Source organism: Maylandia zebra, linkage group LG18 (assembly GCF_041146795.1).
Source record: "Maylandia zebra isolate NMK-2024a linkage group LG18, Mzebra_GT3a, whole genome shotgun sequence".
NCBI classification, from domain to species: Eukaryota; Metazoa; Chordata; class Actinopteri; order Cichliformes; family Cichlidae; genus Maylandia; species Maylandia zebra.
Genome location: NC_135184.1, coordinates 15,407,428 through 15,420,313, shown reverse-complemented (window position 1 = coordinate 15,420,313; position 12,886 = coordinate 15,407,428). Strand labels below are relative to the sequence as shown.

General features: G+C 39.6%; 1 long non-coding RNA gene across 1 annotated transcript in view; it reads left to right on the top strand.

Annotated features, from left to right (window-relative positions):
• LOC101476948 (uncharacterized) overlaps window positions 1–10,021 on the top strand; it is a 34,030-nt gene extending 24,009 nt beyond the window's left edge. The window contains exons 5-7 of the long non-coding RNA XR_190987.2: window positions 903–999; window positions 7,643–7,802; window positions 9,791–10,021. This is a non-coding gene — a long non-coding RNA (uncharacterized LOC101476948). The remainder of the gene's footprint in view (window positions 1–902; window positions 1,000–7,642; window positions 7,803–9,790) is intronic.
• Window positions 10,022–12,886: the final 2,865 nt, after the last annotated feature.

The window sequence follows — 12,886 nt, the reverse complement described above, 5'->3', positions numbered from 1 at the left end:
TAACTAAACCCCAGAACACTGGCAGAGTAACAGAGGGAGGAAGCTGGATTAGCATGTGGTGCAGATTATGCCAGTCATCACAATGAAAGTGTTTTTCCAAAGTGTTAAACAGGGTTAGGGCTCAGATCCTCAGACTGTAATCCAGCCTGTGCATCACTTCAAACACACAAACATCTCGTAATTAACCTGATGCTCTCAAAGCATTTTACGAGACTTCAAAGTCTGTTTTAAAGCAACGAGAATTACAGCAACACGTATCATCACCGCAATGCAGGAAATCAACATAAAGGAAGGATGGTGTGAAACGGGGGATTGTGTCGCACATCAGTACATACAGCACACTTAAATGTTGAACACTTTCTGTTTTGTTGTGTTATATCTGTCAGGGTAGTGTTGTTTCAAACTGAACACAAAAGCTCTCTTACTGGAAATTACACTTACCAACCACTTTATTAGGTACACCTTGGTAGTACTGGTTTGACCCCTTGTTGCCTTCAGAACTACTGAAGGTGCCGGAAACATTCCTCAGAGATTTTGGCCATGCTATATTGACACGGTGGCATCGCACAGTTGCTGCACATCCATAACGCTAACATGAACGTTGTCATGTTCTAGTGGCCAGTTAGAGATGACTTGAGCTTTTGACATGACGTGTTATGCTGCTGGTCATAAAGAAATGAAATCAAAACTCATCTGAACCTGGCAACATTTCACAATCTTCTGTGGTGCAATTTTGCTAAGTCCATGCAAATTGTAGCCTCATTTTCCTTTTCTTCTTAGCAGGAGTAGCACCCACTTTGGTCTTTTGCTGCTGTAGCCGTTGCAGTTGTAATGTGAGGCTTAATTTCAGTCCCTAAGAAAAAACACATCTGTGAGCTAACACTGACATTTGCATTTTTCAGTGGTGCAGAAAAATTGTTTGGTCATCCCTCCTTTTCTGCTACGCAGCCAAGGTGACGACTGCTAAGGGCAAGCAGTGGGCAATGATACAACATCCAGGTAATAATTTGGGTAGAGCACTTCACGTAGCCGTATTTGATGGTGTGAACACATAAAAATATAAATATGGAAGTTTTGGGGGAAAGAAAATAACAGGTGTGTGTTTCTGGTCTCCCTCAAACCGCCTATGCTAAAAGGAAAAATAAAAAAAATTATGACTAAAGAATAACATAAAAGAATCCAGGTTTAGACACTTAAAGTAGTTTTGGACAAGGCCTTTTGTTTTTAGTGGGACCGAAGTATTAAAATTCAACAACACTTATTGTCTCTTCTTCAGGGTGGAAACATGTGACTTGAGACGCAGCAGCAGACACACGAACAACTATTTGTACAACATATCAGATCTTAATTTTCCTGACATTAAAGTATCTTTTTCACAGCTGGCATAAACCTTTTTTGTTGTGATGTGCCGAGTGCATATCAGACCTTTCACTCAGCTGAATAAACTTTTCATTTCAAACAGTTTATAAAAAGTTCAAGTGCCGCATCTTGGGAAAGGTTTAGCATCATTTCGGTTCTGAAAATCAGACTATGAAGCATTTTTATGAGTGAGCGTGGGAAAGCGATCTATAACTCCTTGCATTCAGATATTCGTATGTTTTTTATATATATATTCTTTAGCTTTTTTTCCCCCTCTTGCACTTCTTGCAAGGTCATGGCAGAGTTTTAGAGGTGGGGCAAGAATACTACAAAAGGGTCTGTGCTCACAAAGGTATGTTTCTTTCATTTGGACCGTAAGAAATAGTCATCTAATGTGATTGGATACAGACACAGATATGCAGACAACCCACGTGAAGTACATCCTTCTCTGGATCCCAGGGACTGGGTTTTTTATGGGGGGTTTCATGCAGGTATTCATATCAACATTTTAACCTCAGTTTCTGAATACAACACCCTGAGGACGGGAATCAAGTTGTGATCTTAACCTCTATTTCACAAGAGTGAGTTAATTAAACACTGTATTTTGGTTCTGCTAAAGGTCCTGAAAGAGCAGAGAAGGAGGAACGAGCGGGGGAAATTAACAAAAGTAGTGGCACAAAACAAGAACTGTCACAGCTGAAAAGAGACGAATGATGTAAACAAAGGCAGCAAGGTTTGAAAGAGCTATAAACACAGAGGCCGGTGACAATATTCATTAAAAAAGATCATGAAAACAATTTAATGTGTACGTTGCGTGTCTACAGATCATGCAAAGGACATGAGCAACAATTTGAGATGGAAGGAATAGTAAAAAAAAGTAAATGTTGCCCTCTGCTGGGCAACAGTCTTATCTCTAGTCTTATCAGACATAATATCTCATGTCTGATTGTACTTGTACATTCAGCATTCAGCAGCAGCAGATGCATATTTAACTTGTGCATTCAGTTGAGACTGAATCATGAGATTGTACACAGGTCTTCATTTCCTTAGATTGTTGCAGTGGTTTTAATATATTAAGATTTATTCCTCTTATGAGGACGTTTGTTGTATTTTAGATGTTTCATAATGTTGAACTGGCCTGATCTTCCACCTACAGTCACATCCAAGGGCAGTACTAAGAATGTATCATTTTGGCTCCTCTTTATGTGACTAAAATAAACTGAGTGGAAAATAAGAGAGGCAGAATCACATTCACATGATGCCATCGAGAAATGTGGGCTAAAAAAGGCTCAGCCGTGGTCATTGTGCATCACGTGTTGTGAACTGTTATGCTGCTCACCAAAAAAAAACAAGGTTACGAGTAATCACAGCAGCAGAGCCACACGTATTTTGTCTCATCGCTGGTTTTGCTTCAGTCGTTTGCTTCATGTTCCTCTGTTACCAGATGCCATGAAGCCTTCTGTCTCATTACGTCTGTCAGCAACAAGAAAAACTCGCTTAGAATCTATGCAGTCAGCCTGAAGCCAGGCGAAATCGATTTCACAACAAGCCAGCATGAAACAACACTGTTGGGATGATTCAGCTAAACTTGTAAAACTGAAATAACCCCCCCCCCCCGCCCCCCCCAAAAAAAATGGTGCTGTGCAAAGGGGGGAAGATTCGGCAATCCATATTCTCCCGTCTGGTTGTTATTGTGTAATTTTATGCCAGTGTGGCTTAAATGTGACATTTGCATGCTTAAAACAATAGCAGCCACACTTTTAGGTTTGAGTTGGAACTAATGTGACCTGGTGTACTTAGAGGGGATTTAAAGTGAAACACAGACACAAACTTTGAGATTTTAAAAGGCTGTTCTATGTTATTGTCTGTTTCACACGCAAAAAATTAAGGCAATGATGTTTTAAGGCGATGTCATTGGGAAGAAAAACGCAGTCTTTGCAAACACCATCATGCAAACATGGAAATCTGTTGCATTTTTTTTTTTGGCAGTTAGGACTGCAGTAACAAGTAACAATATGGAGCTGATTCCCCGATGTAGGCAGGATGTGGATCATGTTGGTGATGGAGGAGCAGAATAAGCAGATGGCTGATGGAGACTTGGCTAAGATGCCTTGCTCAACCCAATGACAGGAGGGAGGAGTAATTCACAACGGGCAGCCTAAAAGGATAACAGTGATTGAATATAAAGAAAAGGGACTGAATGGTTTAGGGAATGTGGGTAGATGGATCAGTGGACAAGAGTGAAGAGAATAGCCCATATAACCTACATTAGGAGTTCCCAGACTGGAGTTTTCAATGTGTAACCTCTAAAACTAACACATCAACCCCCTATATTAAAGTTGCCTATGAGAAACAAAGTCTGTACCGGAGGTGTTGTCTGCCTTCCTAAATGATTAGAGTACAGTACATTTTCCAATTTCTGCAGAGCTAAAATGACAATTGCATACACGCTGATAAACTTTTCCACATTCACTAGAGGGCAACGGTGAGGTTAGAAGGTAATATTCAGTGCAGAAACCTATGTGCAGATCTTGTGCTGGCGCATCTGGAATGAGAGGAATTTGTCACTCTTACTGTGATTGTGCCACAGCATGCCATCTAAACTGAAGAAAAAGCTTGCTGCCAAAATATCCACAAGCACAATTTGAAGTCGGAAGCAATCACAAAACATAATGCAAAGGAAGTTCAAGCAGTCTCCTATTTAAAGTTTTTGCACTGCTGTAAACAATGAGATTTATTCTGGAAAAATTGTTTTGGGCTTTTTGTTGATTTCGCTGGTGATAGGAGTCAGTCTGCCCTGTGTCACACTTGTTGTTTTAAGTGCCTCCAATAGCTACAACAGCTGGGGTGGAGGGTAGCAGATAACTCCCGCCTGCTTATTCCCCAGGGCGCCATTTCTGAAGGTCAAGGAGCTGGACATTTCCTTGAGGCTGAGAAAAAAAAACCAATCAAAAGTGTGCGTTTACCTTCAGTTTTTTTTAATACAAACTGAGAAGCATCGGGAGATAAAAGTTGGGACTAAGAGTACGAAGAACTCCCACATGAAAGAAATCAAACACAGTGTGGTGTTCTGCCAAATCCTGCGTTAGTAGATGAAGACATCCATTAAAAATCATGAGAACGATCTTAAACTTGAGAAATTATTCCAGTTTAGATCGTAAGATTTTCAAAGTTTCATCAGAAACAAGCGTTTTTCTTTTCTTTTCTCAGGCCAAACCTAGATAAGCACTCCCCACCTCAGAGAGATACTGAGAGTCCAAAAGGAAAATCACAACCTATACTCCCACAAAAAAAAATCTTTTTATACCCGATCCAGCAATGTGTGGAATTAAGGAGGACTGCTGAGTTTTAACAACATTGTAAACCTTTTCTTGTCACAATGGATTGGTTCAGGTCAAGCTTAAAGTTTGTCTTTCATAACCTTTTTGTTGTGGACTGCGCTTTTTTGCTTTCCTCTATCTCGGCTAACATGTAGCATGATGCACCAGTTGTGTCCATTTTCTACTCCCACAGCTATCAAAATCATAATAATTTAATCGTGACAGTAATGTTAAATGACATGTGACTTAACGAACAGCCTCTAGTCAGAGAACTGCCCGGTGAATACAAGAACATCGTCTTTGTTCTTTTGGTTTATTCACAGACGAAGCCCGGTCTTTCATCGCTTGCAAAATTTAAGCTGATCAAACACAAGAAAATGGCAACAGGGCGATGATGAAAGAATGATGCGTTCCCATTTCACCTTACACACTAGTGAAGAATAAGCAATAAGGATATTAACAAAAAACAGAATTCCTTTAATGTGAACTTTGTGGGTGGCCTTTGGGCCTCTGCGGAATGCGAGGTATGCCCTGATAACAGCAACGATAAAGTGATCTCCATATGGACCTCCTTAGGCAGCTCCCTGAGGCAGCCTAGAAAGCCTCTTCTGAATGTCATTATACATAATGTATGGTCTATATTTACACTTAATGACTCTAAAGATCATTTGAGAGTGATGACAGCAGTATACACACCGGTGTCTCTTTCCTCTCAAACAGATTTGTAAATGTTCACAAACCTCATCCCGGTGTTCTTGTTGTACGTGTTCCACAAGACAGGAAATCCTGAAACAGACTATCACGAATACAACATAATAAAATAATGATTTTTTTTTTTGTTCTAATCCCATCTTTCAATGGCAGGATACTGAGTAGGAATAACATGAAGCCCATACCTTCCTTATTTTGAGTTCAGCAGAGTGTTATGCTAATATTTGTACAAGTGTTCTGCCAATAGTGATGTTTCCCGTCCTCCCATTTTACTCTCCCCGAATAAAATCGGACGTTTGTAGCTAAATTTGAACCGCACTGTAACTGCAAGAAAAATTCCTAAAATTCCTCAACACTGATAATTTTAAAAAATAAAAAGGGGGGAGGAGGGTCTTAAATGAAACTCCATGGATATAACTGTCTGCTATTGATTGTTCACAGTCCGTGTTAGCTGAGTTTATAATTTCCAACCCTAATTTCTTTCAGCATGTTTACAGTGAACATATTTTTGGCCAAAAATATTGTTTAGTGATTTGATGTTTGTATTGAAGGGAAGAATAAGAACAAGCTAGTACAGTGTACGATAGGCAGGGACCAAGCAGTTCCTTTGTGTTAAAATGGTATCTAGTATCTGATGTGAAGGAATTGTTTAGGGTCTGTTGTGTTTGGCCTCACGCAATAGTTTTATCCGTATCCTGGATACAAAAGAATGAAATCGGTTTGACAAGGTGCTTAGTTTGTGAGAGACTGTGTGTGACTGTGTTTCTCTGTTTTCTAGGTCCAAATGGGTAGGCCATTTAAATCCTCTTTCAGTTTTTAATGAATTTACTGACAACGAACGAGCTGAATAAGTGTGTGTGTGTGTGTGTAGCGGGGGGGGGTTCTCACCGAAAAGGCTTAAAACAATTTGTGCTGCAGAAAAATAAGAGCGTATCCCTATATTATACAAGTGACTGGCTGAAGCTCAGCAGCTACCGCCAAGAGAGGATGCAACAAACATATCAGACTTTCCAGAAGTAAACAAGTTAGAAATTCAGACTGAGTCACTCTGCCTTCATATAGTGATTCTCATTAAGAACCTCACAGATGAAATATGACAAATAACAATATATTGTAACTGCTGAAACAGCCGGTGAATTAAAACCACTTCAATTAAAAAAGCAAAGTGCTGGTCATCATTTAAACTTTTTTTTTTCCTTCTGCCACACCCATCAGTGATGTGTAAAAGTCCAAGTGAGGAATGAATTGAAAATACACTGATGGGTTTTGTTTTGTTTTGTTTTGTTTTTTTTGGGGGGGGGGGGGTTGGTGTTTTTTTCAAAGCTCAGAAGCAAATGTTTATGCACCAGATTTAGGTTTCAATCTCGTTTAGTGTTTTGGCAGTGCTCTCTCATTAGCATAGGCCTCTGCTTGCACATTTGATCCCATTTCAACAGAGGGGCCTTGCACCCGGGTTGCCTCAATAGCTTTTATTCCTCTCTATGGGTGGGGGGATGGGGGGTTGTTGGTAGGAAACAGCATTAAAAACGGTAGAAGACCTGCACTTGACCAAGAGAAAGATCCCATCAGCAGCTAAAGTAGAACTGACCTTCTCAAATAACAGGGTAATTATGCTTTGTGATATTTATATTCTGACCTGCTGTCATTTAAAGAGGTAAAGCGCAAAGGTGAACTCCAGCGGTCGTATTATTTTATGTCTCTGCCAATAGCCGTTTCCTGACCTTGTTCTGTGCAACTTGAAATGAGCACATATCATTTCCTGCATTGGTCCTTTGGTTGCATGAAAGTTTCTGCATCAAAGAGGATCCACCTGGATAAAAGGATGTGACATATAAAGTAATGGCTTGAAAAAGTAATGGCCCTTTTGACCACATTAATCTAGCAGACAGAGATAAAGCTGTGACTATTATTATTTACATGGAGGCAGAGGTACGGAGGGAGGGTCCCTTGCTGACAGTATTTTATTTTATTTCTTTTGTACAGATAATATTTATTTACTGAACTATTGCTGCTTTTGTGTCATATCGGAGTTTCCATAATTAGCAGTTTACCACTTGTAAACAGTGTTTACATCAGGAACCAAGTGGTAATTATGGCTGTGAAAAGAAATATTTGCAAGTCTCTCTAATATAAACAACTATAGACACAGACTGTTGTCTAAGATCAGGTAAAGTCTGCTGTTAAATGTAATTCAGTTAAATTAAGAAAATTCAGCTACTGCTAGCATTTTAAACTTCTCCTTTCTCTTTAAGGGATCGCCACAGTGAATCCTCTGCTCCAGCTCACCCTGTCCCGGGAGTCCTTTTTCTGTCACAGCAGCTCTCTGTATGTCCTCCTTCACGATATCCATGAACGAATGAGGCACGAATGAGGCACAGCTAAGACACCAATCAGGCTTACTGGATGGTTTTGGTAAATATGAACTGCATTTTCATACATTCTATACTTTGTCCAAGGCCTTGTCCGCAGTGGGCCAGCATGTCTATTACACGCATGATAAGAGAATGCTAATACATTTTTGTCATTGACTACAGCTGCATTTCTCTTTCACATAGAAATACTGAGATGTATTAAATTGTATGTGTTACATTAGATTGATCTCTCAGGGTTTAAATGTTTAGTGAAACTTCTTCACGGTGACAGAAAGGGTAGTTTTATTGTTTTGGCCCACCTAAGTGGGCTATATTTGGCCCACTTAGGTGGGCTATAATGTAAAATGAGTTTAACATCCCTGCTGTAGAACATTGGAGTGTAGGCTCCTTCAACCCAACTAAACAGCAGAACAGAGCCATTGTTGTTATCTAAAATTCAATACAGGATATACTTTCAAAGAGTAGTTATTTTTTCTACCATAACCACTGTGGGCAGGCTAACTATTCAGCTAGTAAGCTAACATTTAGCTATCAAGATCTTCACACTTTTGACTTTGTGTGTTTGGTTTTGGCCTGACAGAAGTATTACATACTTAGGATTCAGAGTACTGCTCTTAGTAAAGCCTCTGTGGAGGAATCTAGCAAACCTCTTATTTGTTTGAGAGTGATTTCCTTGCTGATAGAGCATTTGAGAATAATAGCTATCCCCTTAATCATCATGTGGCTGATGAAACAAGTCTGAGTAACGTGTGACGCTCTTTGGGGGCAGTGTTATAGGACTCTTTTGTAGCAAAGTGTGTTAGTCAAAGCCACTGAACAGCAGCCCAGGAAGTCATTAAACGCAGAACATTAACACAGCTTTCACTTCCCAGCCTTTCAATAGCTCTCCTAAGATTGTGACAACATTGTTCAGCTCTAATACTGCGCATATTTGGATAGTGAGTCAACCATAGTGTTCTTCCTTTCAAAAATGGATTGACTGGCACAGCAGTAAAGTTATGCATAGAGGTAACGTTGAAAGATAAGTACTGTTAAAAGTGCTAATGTTGTAATAATATGACAGCATGCAGTCTTGTTATTCACCAAGAAATGGAACAAGGACGTCCTCTGTTCTTCTACCAGTCTGGCAAAGAGTTTTTTGGCACTGCTGTTAGTGGAGTGGAGTTGAATGGGCATGCTTCTTGCTATGCAGCTACACAACTGAGCTGTTAAATGGATTTCAGGTGGTGGATAGCAATTTATAATTGGAAGATAAAACCTCACACAGGGATTTTCAGGAACTCTAAATGTGGCAACTTTGGTTCGAGGATCTCTTTGAATGATTTGTGTGAAAATGCCCTCTGAGATTTGTATCTGTTCTTTTTTTTTCCCCTTCAGGGACACGGCATGCTTTATAACTTTCCAACTTTCCAAAAACGACAATAGAAGTTCTTCGAACGCACAAACAAACTTACCTTGAGAAACGTATGTCACCATTATCTTCCTCTGCTGACTAAGGCAGCATCCTCCCACTAGGGGAAACAATTACACACAATGCAGGGAAGCAGCACACAGATTACATCCTTCCATTGATAAGGCCATGGCTACTAGAGAATAGCAGACATGAGAGTCCTTGGAGACCAACACTGTGTGAGAAGATCCTGTGCTGCTGATGCCAACACCTGCCCTGTAGGGACATGAACTCCTGATTCGGTTCCCACTGTACCTCCCATTGAGTGTTTTAACTGTTCCGATGACTTTCTCGCTTCTGAACAGACACCTGGTGGATCCACTATTACAGTTTTGGGGTTACACCTCGTAATGCTCATGAAGCCTATGCATAAGTTCATTAAGAAAGATCTGTAATCAGCTTTGCTGGGTGTTAGTCTGTTTATCTGGTTTCTACATCACCACCTCTTTCCCACTCTGTCAATCTCAATACTGTCGTCATTATTCTTGTCCAATCCTCTTCTTGCCCGCCTTCTTCAGGGCAATTAGCCTCCACTTTGCATAGCTTAAATCAGTGTTCTCCGTCATTTTCCCTTTCAGACTCTCATTCATGCAACCCACCTCCTCCTCATCTCCACCTCACAGACCCCTCAGTCAGAACTCCATCCAAGCTTCAGTCTTCAACTTCACCACCACCCGCTTCTAGACTTTGGAGGGTCCTGTCCTAAATATGATCACCGCTGGAATTTGGTTATACCACGATGGGTCATCGGAGTCTAATCACCATGTACATTAATTTATCTATCTCAATAAATCATGTTCAATTTCTTTCACGTAGTTTCTTCTTACCTTCTACATCTGCTCCAGCTGTTCCTTCAGCCCCTGGTACTTCTCTATTTTTTCTATGCAGCATAGATGTTCCTGTACACTATCCCAGCCACTGTGCCTCTCAGTGTCCATGGCCTCAGTTTGCGTCTTACATCCTGGTACTATCTGTTGTGTAGTGTCCGGGGCACTTTGTATCATCTACAGTTGGGTCCTGTTACCCATGGTGGGCCGGTGATTAGGGCCTGTTCTTGGCCTTCTTTCATCAGAGCCTCTGTGCTGTTCTTTAATCCAGACTTTTCTACCCACTGGTAGGAGTTGTTGATTTCAGCCATTCCCTCTATCTGTCAATGGTATTTCCCATGCAGGAACTTAGTGCTCCATGATAGTTCCTCGTCTTGTTCCTCATCACATTTCTTCACCTGCCTGAGGCATTCTTGGAGCAGCTCATCTGATGGGAGGGGGGGCTTTATGTGAGCTATCAGTTTGTACAATCAGCATTAAGAACACCTCTTCAATTGCTTAATTACTTAATGTAAGGTAATTTAATTTATTTTGAACATGGCATGGCTGTTGGTATTTCAGAAACTGCATATGTACTGTACACACAAACATCTCTAGGGTTTACGTGTTCTAAAAAAGAGAAAATATCCAGTGAGCAACAGTTCTTTAGGCAATGATGCCTTGTTGATATCAGAGGATAATGGCCAGGCTACATTGAGCTTTGAACAGTAATTCAAATAACTACTCTTTACAAGCAAGGGAGATGTTATAGCAGTAGAAGACCACAGTTGTGGTAGTGGTGTATTGATTACAACCAGCTAAACATAATTTAAGCACCACAGCAACAACCTAACTAAGTATTGTTCCTGCTTGTGCCCATCATTTTATGACCATAGTAAGCCAGTGTACCATCTTTTGATGGCTGCTTCCAGCAGGATAATGCACCATGTCCCTTAGCTCAAATCATCTCAACAGGTGTAAACAGTTTTAAAGAAAAATTAGGAAGACAACATACAGAGAAACTTATAAGTACCTAAGATACTGAAATGCCCTCAGCTTTGTGTTGAAGCTGATTTTTGACTTCTATAATTTCAACGTTTTTAAAGGAGCTGCCTAATCAAGCTGAAATTTATTTTTACTTTTCTATGCAATAGAGAGTAATAGGCACTTTTTCAGAAGGATAAGTATGTGGAATTAAAGTGATGTGTTAATAAAACATGCATTGCAACTAATAAAATGTGATACCAATATGTACAATCATCTGATTATTTTTTAAAGGAGTGATAGGTTAAAGGTCCCCTATTCAGCATCTAAAATAACTTGACCAACACTGTTAAAAAGTAGTTTTTCGTGCTGCAAGGTCACACAGAGGAACCTCAGTTCCTATTGTGACTCTCTTCCTCATCCAGAAGCCTCTACCTAGAAAACTGTCATTGATCATTACCAAGAAAAGTGTGAAGTAGTATGGAACAATGTCCAGCACGCCAGTCGCCCAGCATTTCCCCGCATTGTTCGATTCATGGATTTTTACCTCATCAGAGGATTTTGACGTCCATCACCAACGACCTTCACACAGACAGGATTTCTTAGAGAATGTGGTGGGCACAGGAAGCGAAAGACGTGTGCTTTCCCTTGCAGACAGAATTGTTTTTACGTAGGTAGGATTCAGTAAGTTGAGTCAGACAGATTTTTATCATTTACCATAAACGTCACTAGAGTCATTAAAAACGTAATACTGAAAGATGCCACATTCTCACAATGCGATTTTACTTTAAAATTATAAAGTGCAAAAAATATATAAGAAATCTACATTTTTTACTTAAAAAAATTAATTAAACACAAAAAACTGCAGCCACAGTAGTCACTATATGGTTAGTTTTAATGATATTTGACAGTCAGTTATGTTATGTTGTGCTTTGCGAAAGTCTTGAGTCACCCCTCATTTCTTTATATTTTGCCACCAAGGAGAGAAACAAAGTTTTAAAAGTAGTCTTTCAGTCCAACCTTTGTACCTGACCATTTTCAAAGAATTTCTTTTTGTTAAGCCACTAAAATGAAACCATTCATGTACAAGAAAGGCACCTAACTCAGAGAATAAACTGGAGTTGTGTCAATACATAAAAGGAAACCTAGCAAGGAAACAATTTTAAATTGTATCTTTAAGCACTTGGTTACTAGCAGAGAACAAAAACATATCATTTGTTTCCATTTCTTTAGTTGAATCTGTGAAAAATGCCAATGCCAGGAATAAGAAAAAATTCCCCAAAACAAAAAATGCTGTGCCGTGTATCCTTTGGAGAAAAAAAAAAGCAAACAGAACAACTAAAGAAAACAGAAGCCATTGCTAATGACCTACTAATTTTATTCAGGTGTGTTGCAACAGGGACACATGGAAAAGTTTCAGGACACCAGTCCTCGAGGACCTGAGTTTGAGAGCCCTGATTTAAAGAAATTTAAAGAAAGCTTTCAGATGAGAGTTCATGTCTGTTCATGTTGGGTTTCTTTTTTTTTTTTTCTTTTTTTTTTTAAGACTAAAAATTGACTTCCAATCTTCTTACAACTGTACAAACTCTGTTTTTGTCTTATATATTTTTATCACAGTATTTCTGCACGTTTCGATAAATTGCTTCGCTTATTTGCCATTTTAACACCAAAATATAAAGAAATGAGAAGTGCACTGAGCTGTTTATTTAACGGTCGGTGATGCAATATCATATTAGAAAGTCCAAGCGGAAAACCACAGTACTGTCCAAGCATTTACAGGCTAAATAACATTTACAGGCTAAACCTGCAATCTAACTGACCTTTCTACAGTAAATCTCTTCATCCATTCATCCAAGTTTTGTTTGTCAGTGGCTTGTTTCAGTG